General features: G+C 43.4%; 1 protein-coding gene across 4 annotated transcripts in view; it reads left to right on the top strand.

Moving 5' to 3' along the window:
- SPAG6 (sperm associated antigen 6) overlaps nucleotides 1-17,121 on the top strand; it is a 66,896-nt gene that overhangs the window by 25,862 nt on the left and 23,913 nt on the right. The window lies entirely within an intron of this gene.

Below are 17,121 nucleotides of genomic sequence, written 5' to 3' on the forward strand. Positions count from 1 at the left end.
TCCAGATACGTTATCTTGTTTTTGATTACAGCTACCCATAGGGTAGGTGTTACTTTCCCTGTTAGAGGAAGGAAATATGACTTAGAAAGGATACTTGAAGTTATGGCAATTGTGGAACCAGAATTTGAGTCTACATCTGTCTGCCTCCAAAGGCCGTATTAACCACTGCCCGTAAACAGCTTCACTAAATATTTCTTAAAAGAGCACCGAAGAAGAAATTCAAAACAGAAACAGGAAGAGGCTCTCCCATGGTGATGTTTAATTTGGTTCTTAAAATGCTGACACTATTAGAGAGAAAAAGGAAAGAAAATTATACGACAATAAGAAAGAAAAACTATTGTCATGCCTAAAATGATTCTGAATTCGTATGTTAAAATTATTTCCTCCCCATAGATGGATTTTGGTTTTCCAAATAGGTTCTCATTAGGACTATTTTTTAATATATGTTGACTGAAGAAACTAAGGCAGTGTTTTAAATTAGAAGCTGGTTATCATGGGGGAACTATATGAATATATTTAGGTTTGAGGTTTTGTTTTTTGTTTTATGTTGTGTTTTTTGTTTTTTTTTGTTTTGGTTTGTTTGTTCAGAGGAACTTATATTCTAACATGAGTATTTGAAAACGTGATACAAAGGAGCTTTGAGGGACAGCCAGACAGATAACACTCTCAGGCAGGTGCCTATAGACAACCTTTTCATCTCTCCCTTTTGTTGAGTCTGAGGCTAAATGATTATAGTTCATAAATAGGATCTGTCTTAGGGATTCCATTCCAATTTCTTGCTATAATCTGGCTCCCACATGGCATTCCCACTATAATTTCAGTATTTCACAGTAGTTAGGGGCCTGGGACCCAGAAGCTCCCAGAAGAGATTACTGCATAGATTTCTCAGAAGGAAAGGGAATTGTTACCCAGTAGGCAATAAAATAAGTCATCATTCACATCCTGAATCAGTGGAAATAGATGGTGTACCTCTAAATAACCTGATTTCTTTTTCAATGATCTCCTAAAAATAGAATATGTTAGATTGATGGGAGGGCGTTCATTCAGTGTTTTCTTCTTAGTATTAGTGGTAAAATGTTTTATTAGGCAGTTCCGGAAATAGACACCTTACATGGAGACACAAGAGAAACAAAGTGTACCTTTAAGGGCAATAGAAGGAAAATGCTTTGTGTCTAGGAAACAAAAATAAAGTCAGCACACAATTAGTCAAACAGGCATCATCTGACTTTTTCAAATTGAAAAATACAGTTTCCGAAAGCGACTTCTATATGTAGATTTGGAAGCATTTTACGGATAATTCAAAGGGAACTGGGATGAACAACCTGAAATGGGGTTTTCGTTTTTAATTCTGTATAAATCCTGTCGTTAAACTTCTGTGGTTGAATCACCAGTTATTGGATACACCTGATCCATGTACCTCTCACTTTGAAGATAAGTTATGTCTTTATATTTTTTCCTGCTCCTTAGTAAAAGCTGAGGCAAATTCTTCTCAGGTTGGTTCTTCTTCCTCCTTGCTAGCCTCTCCCAGTCTGCAGCATTGTTCCGCTAACACCTTTTCCTCTTCAGCGTCACCCTCTCGCTGTTTCCAAGGACCAGTCTTGCTTTGGGAGATACGAGGAGTGAGGCGCACAGCCTGTGTGGACGGGGAGCGTGAGGGGTGAGGAGGAAAGAACCACGGGTCTCTTGAGGGGCAGGGCTTCTGCACGGAAGGGCCCAGAAGGGCGCTTGGCCATGCTCCCCGGCAGGCCCTCAGGCAGGCCCCGCTTCCCTGCTCCCCCCTGGCGGCCTCTCTCTGGCCTCCTCACTGGTCAGCAGCTTCGTGGAGGAGAGCTTCCCGTGACCTCGAGTCCGGGGTGTGGCAGCAGTGAGGGTGGCACGTGGGACCGAGGTGAGAGCAACCGCCTGGCTGCAAGTGTGAGGGAGGAGGAGCCCTGCAAGTGTTTTTTTTTTTTTTTAAATTTTTTTTTTCGACATTTATTTATTTTTGGGACAGAGAGAGACAGAGCATGAACGGGGGAGGGGCAGAGAGAGAGGGAGACACAGAATCGGAAACAGGCTCCAGGCTCTGAGCCATCAGCCCAGAGCCCGACGCGGGGCTCGAACTCCCGGACCGCGAGATCGTGACCTGGCTGAAGTCGGACGCTTAACCGACTGCGCCACCCAGGCGCCCCTGCAAGTGTTTTATAGGAGTGGTTTTCCCCATTTGGGCTCAAAAGTAAGTGGTAAGTGTTTATTTGGGGAGCTTTAGATACATAGGCCGTCTCCCGTAAACTCCCGCCATCTCAGAGCAAACTTTGTTCTCAGGCCTGGCCAAGAGGAACAGGGTACATTTGGTTAGGTGTTCTAGAACACTTGAAGGATTCACATGATTCCTGAATTATCTAGATGAGGCAACTGAAGGAGAGAGGTGAAGGATTTATTCTGGCCAGACAGCAATCGATGGTGGAACCGCGTGGCAATTACCCAAAACCTTTCAGAGATGCTTCCTTTTTATCGCGTGAGGAAGCGTATGAGAGGCCATCCCTCTTCATTGTCAGCTCCTGAAAGTCTTGCCAGGTGCCTCTGTTTTTAATCCCCCGATGGCTGGTTTCCACATGTGTGACTCCTCTTTCTCCGATAGGCTTGACTGACTGACGTCCACAGGGCTAAATCAGATGACAGATTTCCAGGCCAGCTCGGTGGCCGTCAGGGGAGGGGACTGCGGCGGCCAGAGGAGCAGCGCTGACAGGAACTGGCTGGTTTGGGCACCACGGGAACATTTAGTAGATTATCCCCTATTTGCTAAGCAGATGATATGAGGGAGGAATCCAGACCAGGCCGGCCAGCCTGATTCTTTTCCATCTTGTGCAGAATGACGAAATGATAAAGAGAGAAAAGCATTTTAAAAATCGAAAATGTTTGCAAATGCCGCTCATGTCACCCTTCTGTAAATACCCGTAGGCTAAATCCTGTGGAACAGGCTCAGGCAGCAGTAATTTACCTTTGAAAAATCCACGTTAGGGACACATCTCTGAGACAACTAGGGACTTTGTACCATGGGGTGGGGGGGTGGGGGGGGGCGAAGGGGACTAAAGCCTGGTAACTAAAAATTATTTTATGTTCACCTGTTTTGTTTCTTAAGTTCCACATATGAGTGGATCATACGCTGTGTCTTTCTCTGACTGGCTTATTAAGAAACACAACAGATGAGTATAGAGAAAGGCAGAAAAAATAAGATAAAAACAGAGGGAGGCAAACGATAAGAGACTCGTAAATACAGAGAACAAACTGAGGGCCGCTGGCGGGGTTGTTGGGCGGAGGGATGGGTAAATGGGTGATGGGCGTGAAGGAGGGCACTTGCTGGGATGAGCACTGGGGGTTATATGTAAGTGATGGCTCACTAAATTCTCCTGAAACCATTATCACACTGTATGTAAACTACGTTGGATTTAAATTTTTTAAAAGTTATTTTAAAAAACCCTATAGACAACTGTCTTTACTGGTGCTTGTAGATCATAATGTTGATTTCTGAACTTTTTCTTTTTACAACTTATTTTATCTTGGAGGGGTTGAGGAACATATGCGCATGGAGGCAAATGATGTATATGGGATTATATGCATTACATGTTACAACTATTTTGATCCTAACATTGATTTCCACAAATAACTTTTCTATTTATTTAAGCGGTCGTGAAAAAAGATAAAGCAAAAACAAACGTCTTGTGTATTTTCTTTTGGCACGGAGGCCAAATGTGTTAAAGTAACACTTTAATTATAGGTTTACTCAGTAGTTACCTAATTTGTTAGTCACTTCTAGGGTTAGTGTGTGTGCTAGTAAAAGAAAAAAACAGGTTGTGAATTCTCCTGTTTTTGTTTATTGTAATTTTTAAAGTTATAAACTCTTGGTTGATAAAACCTTCTGAGATTTTTTGTGCATTTTTTTTAAGAATTCAGAATATAGAACAATACCATATAATTCTGTAATCTCAGATTCCTGAGTCACTGAGACCTATAACTTCATATATGAGGCTAGCAAACAATTTCTTTATCACCATCACCATCACTATAATCATCGAAAAGTATCTGAGTCACTTATGCGGAATGTTAGCACGTCTTCCTGACTATACAAAGTAAAGTAAGTCAGCTAATATCTTACCTGTAGGAGCTTATGATAAGATAGAAATATTGATATAGATGAGCATAAAGGTCATGCAGACAGCTGGGCACGTTGGACAGAAATGTACAATACGGTCTTAAGAGTACAGATAATACACTGGGCGATTCTAAGTTGGACCAAGGAAAAGAATTACGAGTTATGCTTTTTGTACCATTGCAGAAAGGGCAATGTTTATATCCTTCTTAAGAACATTGTTACATCCAGATAAGCACTGGACAGACTTTGGGCACAGAAATAAGAACAAGGTAACATTGATAGTACAGTTTCAGGAGAAAGGAAAGCCCTCTACCCACCAGAATACTTCCTCTACCTGATTCCACCTAATATTCTTTTAGTCTGAGGCTTTGTTTTCTATCGGTTGCAAATACCTGCACAAGAAATGTCATGAAATTGCGTGCTGAGTGGATAGACAGAAGGGTATTTGTATCTTACCAGTTTGAACAGGATATCAGAACTTATTTTTGGGGTTTGAACAAAATTGTTTTTCGAACTTGGTTTATTTTCCAATCACTAGTGTATAAAACCTTCTAACACCTTTTAGATATCGAGGGTAAAAACACTCTTTTATTTACACTTGAATCTCTAGAAGTACATTAGTCATAGTGTATTTGATATTTGCAAGTACTGCAATTAAGCATTTCACAAACATCTACAAGAGTTCACTTATTAAAGGCTCAGAGCTTTGGGGCGCCTGGGTGGCGCAGTCGGTTAAGCTTCCGACTTCAGCCAGGTCACGATCTTGCGGTCCGTGAGTTCGAGCCCCGCGTCGGGCTCTGGGCTGATGGCTCAGAGCCTGGAGCCTGTTTCCGATTCTGTGTCTCCCTCTCTCTCTCTGCCCCTCCCCCGTTCATGCTTTGTCTCTCTCTGTCCCAAAAATAAATAAACGTTGAAAAAAAAATTAAAAAAAAAAAATAAAGGCTCAGAGCTTTGTTAGTATAAGAATTGTACTTTGAGGGGCACCTGGGTGGCTCAGTCAGTTAAGTATCCGATCCTTGACCTCAGGGTGGTGAGTTCAAGCCCCACATTCAGCTCTGTGCTGGATGTGAAGCCTACTTTAAAAAAAAAAAAGTTCTACTTTGAATAAGTCATGTTCATTATCTTATCTTACCATAAATTTTAAAATCCATTGTCTACAGGGAAAATAGTTACTGTATAATTACCATGGTCTGGCTGATTTTGCACAGTTAACTTTTTAGCCCACTTTGCTCTCATCTGTGCCTTTAGATAAATGAAGCAGCTTGCTATAAAGATGTAGTATAAGTTAATTGCACCAAAGCATTTTGCGCGAGATAGGACCTCTGGCCTTGGAAAGCTATTAACTGCAGTTGTTTAACTATTTGTGTGATAATTCTATTACTGGCCATTTCTCTATATCTCCTGTGATTTGACTTGATTTTTAAGTTTATTTATTTTGAGAGAAAGAGAGAGAGGGAGATTGTGTGTGTGTGTGTGTGTGTGTGTGTGTGTGTGTGTGTGTGAGCAGGGGAGGAGCAGAGAGAGAGGGAGAGAGAGAATCCCAAGCAGGCTCCATGCTGTCAGTGCAAAGCCCAGTGCAGGGCTCAAACTCACGAACCATGAGATCACGGCCTGAGCCAAAGTCAGGTGTTTAACTGACTGAGCCACCCAGGCGCCCCATCCTTTGATTTTAAACTACAGTTTTACCAATATTGTAGTGCATTAGTCATAGGCTACTATTGCATACTTGAATTGTAGCTAGGGCATCTGAGGAACTAAATTTTTATCTACTTCTAATTAATATAAATTAAAAAATTGATAACCAGTTCAAGTACTGGGAATATTTTAGGCATGACTGAAACAACTTGGGTATATAAATCTACTTTTTCATCCGGAAACTTTTTGAAATCTAAATACAGATCGAGTATTTCTTTTTTTTTTTTTAATGTTTATTTATTTTTGAGACAGAGAGAGACAGAGCATGAATGGGGGAGGGTCAGAGAGAGGGAGACACAGAATCCGAAACAGGCTCCAGGCTCTGAGCTGTCAGCACAGAGCCCGGCGCGGGGCTTGAACTCACGGACTGCGAGATCATGACCTGAGCCGAAGTCGGACACTTAACCGACTGAGCCACCCAGGCGCCCCCAGATCGAGTATTTCTAGTGAAAATTTAGTAGTTGAACTGAGATGTATCGTAAGTGCAAAACACACACTAGATTTCCAAGACTTGATTTGGAAAAAAAAAACAAACAACAACGTGAAATATCTTGTTAAAGTTTTAAAATGCTGACCACATGTTGAAATGATAATGTTTTGGATATATTGGGTTAAATCATGTATTTCTTCAAAATTAATTTCACCTACTTCTTTTTTTGCTTTTTAAATGTGGCTACTAGAAAATTTTAAATTATATACATGGTCCGCATTCCTGTTGGACAGTGCTGACTTAGAATTAGCGTGCCTCTGCTTTGTGGTTGTTAAAAGGCAATATAGTGGCAATGCTGTGGTCTTAAAAAGTCATCCATAATTTTCATGTTTTTTAATCAGCGTAACTACACTGTAGTATGCAGTAAGTTAGGAATTTGGAACTAAAAATACCACTTGGGGAGAAGTAAATGATGATTCGACTTTGAGCAGCCACTTACTTGATGTAAGGACTACAATGCACTTTATAAAATGAGTGCCCAGACTGCCAGTCTCCCACGTGGTGAGACAGGGTGGTGGAGACATATACCTGTAAAATAAACAAGATTGCGGTGCAGTCGAGGTTGGCTTGTATTAGGTTGACCTGGATGAAATTGCCTATATTCAATTGGTTCTGACGGAACAGAAACAGCAGTTTCACGTGGTGAAATATCAAGAACCCCAAAAAATGTTGGTATATCCTGTGGAATTCTAGATGTACGTGTGACCAGTGGTAGCCAGCCTCCAAGATGCCCCTCAGAGGTCGTGTGTCCTGATACTCACACCCTTGTATAGTTCTCTCCTGCTGGGAGATTGGTCTGTGGGATTGGTCTGTGTGACCACTGGAATATGGTGGAAGTGATGGTAGGTTACTTCTGAGAATAGCTGACCAGCTATAAAAGATTGAGGCTTCTTTCCAGGGTCTCTCTCCCTTTCTGTATCCCATTACTTGTTCCGGGAAAAGCCAGCTGCTGTGACCCAAAGACACTTGGACAGCCAGCCTAGGGAAAGAGCCACATGGTGAGGAGCTGAGGTCTCCGGCCACCAGCTAGAAGCTGGAGCTTCCCAAAAAACACACTCCGCTGAGTGAGCTCGGAAGCGGATCCTCCCCCAGTTGTGCCCTCAGATGACTGTGACCCCAGCTGACAGAGTGGCAGCAACTTTCTGAGTAACTTGGAGCCATAACCACTCGGCTAGGCTGCTTCTGGATTCCTGACCCACAGAGAATGGGGCATAGTGGATGATGTTGTTTGAAGCTGTTGAGTTTGGGTCATTTGTTACACAGCAATAGATAACCAATCAGTAACCTTAATGCACAAAGAGGGGTTCACCACACTGTGCTTTGTAATGGCCCAAACCCAAACCCAAATCAAGCAGAACAAATGTCCCAAAGCAGGGGGATAGTTAAGTAAATTATGGCATGTATTTCCTCGGTGGGATATTATGCAATGATTAAAAGTGCTGGGCTGCATCGATCCTCAGGAATAAAAGTGAGCAGTGGGCACCCACGGGCAGCTTCTAGGAACCACCCAGAGGGAGCCACACCAAGAGCTACGGACCAGGGACCACTTTCACAAAAGCACCTAGGCAACCTTCTAATCACCCAGTATCTCATTTGTGTCCCTCTGCTGCCTCCTCTTTGCGTGTTCTTGGAGAGAGTCCACCAGCACCCCAGCAGCCCTTTGCTCTCTGGCCGCCTCTGTCAGCCCGAGCTCCTCGAAGGCAGGCGCTTACCTAAAACTGGGCTGGACCAAAGAAAGAACGCCAGTGAAGTCTGGATAACAAGATGCACACTTTCCGTGTCAGCTTTCTCTTGGCCATGCAGGATGCAAAATTGTAGGCAGAGTGAAACTACGACCGTGCCTGCAACAGTACATACCTATCCAACGGCTGGGGAACAAATGAATCCATTGCTAGACACAAAAAGTGTATTTTGTAAAATATCTAAGTAATTTAAGATCAGTTTCTTCGCGGACAGAGCACTACAAACCCCCTCTGTATGGAGTTGTTTGCCTTCTTCCACTCGGCTGAGTCCTAGCTGTGAAGTAGTTACAAGTCAAACACTAAAGATTGCCAAAATGGGGGTTTTAAAAGTTGCTTTAAATCTTATGTTACCTATTAACTTCCAAGGCCATACCCGAGTCTGTCTTGTTTCCCACGTTCTCTTTCTCTTGTCTCCAGTCCTTTTCCGTGCCTTATTTTGAAGCTGCTGGTTATGTTGGAGCCCTGTAAGTGTGCCATCCATCCCAGCTGATTGTAATTTCTTTCTACGGCACCATTAACTCCAGATCAATGGCTTATTTGACTCACTTGACTTTTTAAAGGAGCCAGAATTATTTAACCTTCAAAGCATGTGTATGCATGTTAACCCTTCATCTCTCAAACACTCAAGCCACGTGTACAGTTTAGACCAGCGGCTCTGAAGATTGGAAAGAAGTGGTGTGGAAGTAATGAGAGTGGGAAAAATATCGTCTGGGCGGTGGGGAAGATAAAGAAAAATCATATGTTAGACCTTTTCATAATAACACGCAAATTCCCTCTGCACCTTTCTCTCCCTCCCACCTGCAATGCGAGAGGTCTGTCTCTCAGCTCAGAATCAGAGTTATCATGAGCCTTGTTCCCTATGGAGGGATGGCGTCTCTCTCAGATGCACTGATGAGGAATAAATCCAGCCTCCATGAGGCCCCCCACCCCCAGCCCTCAATGATGCCCACCTCCTCCTGCTCACCTCCTTGCGTTGCCTCCTCCCACATTTTGCCAGTGAGCCACAGCAGAAGTGACGGTCAGATCATGAAAGGCTCTGGACGGTCAGATCATGAAAGGTCTTGGATTCTCCCTTTTGGATCATCCGCTCTGGGAGAGGCCTCCTCCTAAGCAGCCTCCGGAAAGGCCCCAGAAATGGGGAGGAACCGATGAAGGCTTCTTCCAACCTTCCCACGAGTGTGCTTAGAAGCAGCTCCTCTAGACCCAATCAAGCCCCGAATAACTGGAGGCCTAGCTGACTTCTTGACTGCAGCCTGGTGAAAGGCCCCAGCCTGAACCACCCAGTTATGCCACTCCCTGATTCCCCACCTACAGAAACTAGGCCACAGTAGATGTTTCCCCTTTAAGCAGCTAAGCTGGTGTGATTTGTTACATAGCAGTAGATAACTAAGTAAGCGGTGGATTAGCTGGGCTAGACCAAAACCAGGACAAATTTTACTTTGGAAGTGACGTTCCTCAAATCATACTGGAGTGGGGGCGCCTGGGTGGCGCAGTCGGTTAAGCGTCCAACTTCAGCCAGGTCACGATCTCGTGGTCCGTGAGTTTGAGCCCCGCGTCGGGCTCTGGGCTGATGGCTTGGAGCCTGGAGCCTGTTTCCGATGCTGTGTCTCCCTCTCTCTCTGCCCCTCCCCCGTTCATGCTCTGTCTCTCTCTGTCCCAAAAATAAATAAAAAATAAATCATACTGGAGTAGAGTCAGTAGATAACCAGCTCTGGCAATTTTCCCACACTGTATTTGCTTTTACTATAATTTTACCAAATTATGAAAAATTGGGGGTGACTGATTATTACAACATAAGATTAACATAAGTGGTGGCCAAATTTTAAATGTATTTTTAACCTGCTTTATTTCAAAAAAACGGTTTTGAAGAGATGATGATACATTTTAGAGCCAGATGCAAAAAAAAACCCTCCTCTCTTTAAATGGATAAACACAGCCCCCTAAGTGCAAAGAAATGATGATCCATGACTTTCTTTCTTTTTTTTTTTTTTTTTTTTTTTTTTTTTTTTTAAATTTTTTTTTTTCAACATTTATTTATTTTTGGGACAGAGAGAGACAGAGCATGAACGGGGGAGGGGCAGAGAGAGAGGGAGACACAGAATCAGAAACAGGCTCCAGGCTCTGAGCCATCAGCCCAGAGCCTGACGCGGGGCTCGAACTCCCGGACCGCGAGATCGTGACCTGGCTGAAGTCGGACGCTTAACCGACTGCGCCACCCAGGCGCCCCTCTTTTTTTTTTTTTTTAATGAAACAAAATGGAACTTTTTGTAGGGTTTAGAAACAGTGATTTAAAAGTGGTGTTTGCAAAGAAATTTAAAAAGCAATACAGTTAAAAGAAATTAGTGTTCCTGAGGTGTTTGCCTAATAATTTCTCAATTAGTGTGCTAAATAAATACATTTATTTTTTTCCTTCTGGAGTGCCCCTGCCTCTTGAGTCCTTTTTATGACTTCACCTGATAGAACGCTTAATTTTGCTCAAACTCTTCTCTCCTGTATCCGCATTAAGAGCAGAAAATTAGTTAAGTATCTTGACATATATTTAGATTAATTCTTTTTTTGCAGGCCAGTTTTTAGGGTTTCGTCAATTTCTTGGAATTCACCTCTGAAATTTTCATTTCACCTCATTTCCAGCGGGTCTTTTATGACTCCAAGATACGACTTCAAGAATCAAAGGTAGAAACCACATTACCTTTCCACATCCAGGAAGCCCCCCACAGATCGTCTTAGAAGGTGCAAAGTTGAAGCCCAGGGTTGTGAAATGATGGTTGCAGGCTGCAGCGGGCCCACGGACGGATGTGTTTTGTTTGGCCTGCACCAGACTGTCTCACGGAGTGGGGGGAAAAAAAGAGAAAAGAAAAAGTTGCCAATGCTTAAAAACCAGGCGGCTTCACATTAACGATCAGATTTCTGGCCTCTCTCGAAAAATCCCGAGCTCTGACAACAGGAGGCCTTTATCCCTACGTGGCAACGCTGGGCGGAGGCTAAGGGAGCGCCGCTGCTTGTAGTCAGTGCATAGCCTCTTCCACTTTCCTGCTGCCTCCCCTCCCCCTGTTTTTCTCACCCCTCTGACTTCATTTCTTTTAGTTACCTTCCTGGGCCCTGTGGACACGTGAGTTTACCACCCCAGGTCTAAACAAACAACCAGCCGCCGCAATTGAGACGAGTTGAGGGGTTGAGGCCACTGTGAGCACTTCTCCCCGATTTCTCTATTTGACCTGTAACAGCCATGCCTGTTATATACACTGACGGGCGTTCCTGTCCTCTTCTGGCCACAACACAAAGCCATTTCTACTCTTCCGTTCGGCCAGCTCGAGACAGCACTAATTTTACGAATGTTGTCATCCTTGGAAGTCCTCCCTTTATGCTGTGTCCCTTTTTGTTTTAATATTAAAGTGTACTAAGCTTTTTTGATTTTTCTTTTTTTTTAAAAAAAAATTTTTTTTAACGTTTATTTTTGGGACAGAGAGAGACAGAGTATGAACGGGGGAGGGGCAGAGAGAGAGGGAGACACAGCATCGGAAACAGGCTCCAGGCTCTGAGCCATCAGCCCAGAGCCCGACGCGGGGCTCGAACTCCCGGACCGCGAGATCGTGACCTGGCTGAAGTCGGACGCTTAACCGACTGCGCCACCCAGGCGCCCCTGTTTTTTTTGATTTTTCTAAATGAAAGATTTTCATCCAGGGGCGACTGGGTGGCTCAGTCAGCTAGGCGTCCGGCTTCGGCTCAGGTCATGATCTCTCAGTTCACGAGTTCAAGCCCCATGTCGGGCTCTCTGCTGACAGCTTGGAGCCTGGAGCCTGCTTGGGATTCCGTGTCTCCCTCTCTCTCTGCTCCTCCCCCACTTGTGTGCATGCTCTCTCCCTCTCTCTCTCTCTCTCTCAGGAATAATAAATGAATAACCTTATAAAAAAGATTTTGACCCATTTAAGTTGTAACACTTCACATCTGTCAGTGAGAGAGGACTACAAGTTCAGCCTTTATTTTGTTAGGAAAAAGAAGAAACAAAACCCCAGATCCTGAGAACAGCACGGAATGGAATTCTTAAGAAAAAGCAACTGTGTAAGAAGCAAGGAGTTCTCAGCCCCAAATTTCATGTTGTTAATATGTAAAGAATTGTATGCACATCAGCCACATATATACATGTTACTAGAAATGACCACGAGGGGCGCCTGGGTGGCTCAGTTGGTCAAGCATCTGACTCTTGCTCTGGCTCCAGTCGTGATCTCATGGGATCGAGCTCGGCATCAGGCTCTGTGCTGCCAGCGTGGGAATGCCAGTGTGGGTCGCTCTTCACACTTCTGCCTCTCAGTTTTTCCATGATCTTTTTTTTTTTTTTTTTAAGTTTATCTTTTAAGAGAGAGAACATGTGCAAGTGGGGGAGAGGCAGTGAGAGAAGGAGAGAGAAAGAGGGAGAAGCCCGAGCAGGCTCCACGCTGTCAGAAGGAGCCTGACGCGGGACGGGATTCCACGAACTGCGAGATCACGACCTGAGTCAAAACCAAGCGTTAGACGCTTAACCAACCAAGCCACCCAGGTGTCCCTCTGCATCTTTCTTTGTATAACTGCTTCCAATCTCACTTGTTATCTAACGGTAATGATTATGGTGAATGTTACTGCCTAGTAGGCGATTTACTTCTTAAAAACTAAGTTTTGAAGATTTAGTTAAAATTTTTTTTTTAATTCTTTTTTCAACGTTTATTTATTTTGGGGACAGAGAATGAACGGGGGAGGGGCAGAGAGAGAGGGAGACACAGAATCGGAAACAGGCTCCAGGCTCTGAGCCATCAGCCCAGAGCCCGACGCGGGGCTTGAACTCTCGGACCGCGAGATCGTGACCTGGCTGAAGTCGGACGCTTAACCGACTGCGCCACCCAGGCGCCCCTAGGATTTAGTTAAACTTTTAAATGAGGCTACTCTCAGGCACTAAGATAAATTTCTTGACTCGCTGCTTTTCTCCTGGTCAAACCTTTAATGAGCACCTGAGGCTATATGTATCAATCTTTGATTTTGTAAGTAGGATAATTGATTGAACCAAAGTTCATTTTCAAATTAGGCTTAAAAATGAACCCATGAAGTTTCTCCTATGGGAAGTGATTTTTAAATGTACCAGAATGTGCTGTGCGTTGGTTACAAAGGCTGCTCTTTTCAGGGTAGAAAACACAGGACAAAAGAAAAGGGGAGAAGGAAGTGATGTGGGAGGCATTGCCTGGGACCCCCCGTGTGCATTTTCCCCAGCCACGCCACAGACTTGACTCCTAGCCCCGCACTTGCAGGGGTCTGTTCGTGCATTCGCCCCGGGCTAAGTCTGCTAGGACAGAACAGTGGCTTATTCTGCTTCCCCAAGATCCGGCCAAGTTTCTCTCACTCAGTGAGCACTTCACGAACACCTGACGACCAGAGGAAGAGAGGAAAACACGTACATTTACCGAGGAGGAGAGAGGACGGGATTATGCCAGGATGTTTTGGGCTCTAAGCTACAGAATATCAAGTACAAACGGCCTAACCGATAAGGACATTTTTTAGTTTACGTGGCACACAAGTTCAGAGTCAGGGCAGTTCCGGGGTTGGTTATGCAGCCGAACAGCATCATGGAGGACCCAGATGTTTTCCATTTTTGTGCTCAGCCATCCTCAGAATATTGGCGATTTCTTCCGTTATAGTTGCAAGATGGATGTAGGAGTTCCAGATGTCATTCGTACGCTTGCCCATGTCCAGCAAAGAGTCGGTGTTTCCTCCTTCTGTGTATCCATTTATGACAGAGAAAAACCTTTCACAGATGCTTCTAGTTGACTTCTCCTCAGGCCCCGGCTGACAAAGGCTATACCGGCTGGACACCAACAGTGACTGGCACAGAAAGGCCAGAGACAGCAGGAGTAGGGAAAGGAGAAGGATATGCCGTAGGAAAAAGAGTAGTGACAGAGGCAGGATGAAATCGTCTGTAGTATGTGTAATATGGTACAGTGTGCATCCTCTAGGCCTACTGTGTTTTTTTGATGTTTGTTTCTTTGAGAGAGTCGGAGAGTGAGCATGGGAGGGGCAGAGAGAGAGAATCCCAAGCAGGCTCCTCACTGCCAACGTAGAGCCTGACACGGGGCTCGAACTGACAAACTGAGCCACCCAGGTGCCCCCCGGCCTACTGTGTTCTTACCTGTCTAGGCACTGCCTTATCCCTTGTGTATATGAAGGTAGTAGAATTATAGCATTCGCAAATAACGACGTGTGTCTGATCCAGTTTGTATAGGACCATATCCATTTGGAGACGTGACGTATATGAAGTCTCAAGTACAGGATTAGTCGGCTCCATCCATGTTGTGGGAAGCTTGCTACCTTCACAGGAAGTCTTTCTCCAGGGCCATCCCTGGCCTTCCTCACATTTAACATCACTGTTCTGGACAGAATAGAGAACAGCTTGGGGGGCGCCGGGGTGGCTCAGTTGGTTAAGAATCTTTAGCACAGAGCCCACTTCAGATCCTCTGTCCCTCATCTCTCTTGGCCCCTCCCCAACTCAGGCCCGCCCTCTCTCTCTCTCTCTGTCTCTCAGAAAAAAAAAAAAAAAAAGAACAGCTTTGGTTGGGATTGGGTAACAAGTCAGAAGAACAGGGTTTGCTTTATTATTAACATTATAGACTTTTATTTATTATTATTATTATTAACATTTGCTATTAACACGATAGAGTTCAGGAAAAGGAGGGTATGGCACTCTAACAGCAAGTCAAGAAAAGGATAAAATGCATGGGAATTACAAAGATAATAGATTTTTTAAAAAAGAACCTCAGTGTTTATTAACGGTTTACCGCATATCGTTACTCTTAGGAAACATTAAAAAAAGAAAAGTGAACATTCACATAGATGAACTGATCCTTCTGTTGTCTCGAAACAAAACGTGCAGCCCATTACAGACCTTCTCAACTTACAACAGGGTTATGTCCTGAGAAATCCATTGTGAACCGAAAAGATCCTAAGTCGAAAACGCAGTTTATTTATTTTTTAATTTTTTTCAACATTTATTTATTTTTGAGACAGAGAGAGAGAGAGAGCATGAACAGGGAGGGTCAGAGAAAGAGGGAGGCACAGAATCCGAAACAGGCTCCAGGCTCTGGGCTGTCAGCACAGAGCCCGACGCGGGCCTCGAACCTGCGGACCGCGAGATCATGACCTGAGCCGAAGTCGGACGCTTAACGGACTGAGCCACCCAGGCGCCCCCGAAAACGCGTTTGACACACCTAACCTACAGCTTAGCCTCGCCGACCTTAAACGTGCTCCGAACACGTACATTCGCCTCCGGTTGGGCAAAATCATCAGACGCAGAGGCTACTTTGTAACGGAGCGCTGACTGTCTCCCGTAAGTTAGCGAGCACGGCACGGAAGGCGGAACACAGAAGGGTCGCGTGGGTGCAGCGCGGTTGTGAGTGTATCGGTTGTTCCGCCTGGTGACGGCGCGGCTGCCCCGGGAGCTGAGGCTTCGCCGTCCCTGCCCGGCATCAGCAGACAGCCTAGCGCCTGTGTAGGTATCGATGGCCTGGGAAAAGCTCCGAACTCAGAATTCAAAGCACGGTTTCTGCTGAACGTATATCGCCTTCACGCCATCATCAGGTTGCAAACTCTTAAGCCAAATCACCCCAAGGCGGGACTGTGTATACATTCCAGGCGCTCTTAAATATGTACACATAAAGTTGACATTACTACAGCACCTGGATTATTCGGACTGAATCGAATTAAGTAACATGTTACTAATTAACAATACAAAAATTCTATACATAAATCACATACGGTATCACACTTTACGTTTTCTTTCAATTTTCCCCGGGTGCGACAGATAACAGTAATCACCTATTTCACCTGCTGTCTCCATTGGTCTTCAGGTAATTGCAGTAGAATCCCAGAGAAGCTTCTGGGGAATCTGTTATATTGGGAGGTTGATATTCCAGTCTGTTGCTGTTGTCCTTTTTTTTTAACCATCTTCCTCTTATCTGCCTCTCGTTCTCGAGATTACATATTAACTTCCCATTGTATTTCATATTTCATGTTAGATTTTTAAAATGGAAACATGTTTGCTAATCAACGTAGTGTTAATTTGTGGAAGTGGGTCATGGGCACCAGAGTTGATGTGCGTCTGGCACATAATAACCTTCCATTGATACTCATCTAATGAGAGAAGGAATGCATCATTTATATAATATTGGAACTTCTAGGATAATTATAATAATTGAAGGAAAACAAATATTGGACACCGTAACCTGTATTTTCTGACATTATTTCCTTTTAGAAAATGTGATATTACCAATCTTTTGAGAAATTAAACACCGTGTGTTTTTTTTCTTAATGAAAGACTTTCAGTGATATGCTAAATAGGTATCTTAGCTTGGCTATTAAGACATAAATTACCAAGGCACTACAAATCTGGGAAAATGAGAACATAATCTGAAAGGAAGAGATTATAGAAATGGGTATATGCGATTCAGTAAGAGAGGCCATGAATACGACGAGAGGAGAATCCGTAAGTATGTATGGTGTTTTATACTTCTCAAAAGACATTTTTTACATATATATTATATATTGTATATTATATATTATATATTGTATATTATATATTATATATTGTATATTATATATTGTATATTGTATATTATATATTATATATTATATATTATATATTATATATTATATATTATATATTATATATTATATGCGTCTGCCTGCTTGTTTCCCTCACTCTGTAATTTAAGATGGGCTATTTTTACAGCTGTTTTTCTTGGACACACAAGTAAATCAGCATGTATATTCAAAAGGTTTTACTTCTGACATGCAAAATGGTTAAGAGAAATGCTTTCCTTTGTGTAAACATAAACACTTACGTATTAGAGCACGTTCAGTTGTAGATCTCATTTTACACGTACAGTGGAAATGCATCTTTTAATTTTGAACAAGTTAAATTCTTTTAAAAAGTACTGTAAGATGAAAGGAATTTAAAAATTGACATTATTGGCACAAGATTCATGTTAATGTTTACTCATGTAAATAGCACAAAATACTGCCTAATTAGTGTGGTTGGTAAATTTTTG

Source organism: Felis catus, chromosome B4, assembly GCF_018350175.1.
Source record: "Felis catus isolate Fca126 chromosome B4, F.catus_Fca126_mat1.0, whole genome shotgun sequence".
Classification (NCBI taxonomy): domain Eukaryota; kingdom Metazoa; phylum Chordata; class Mammalia; order Carnivora; family Felidae; genus Felis; species Felis catus.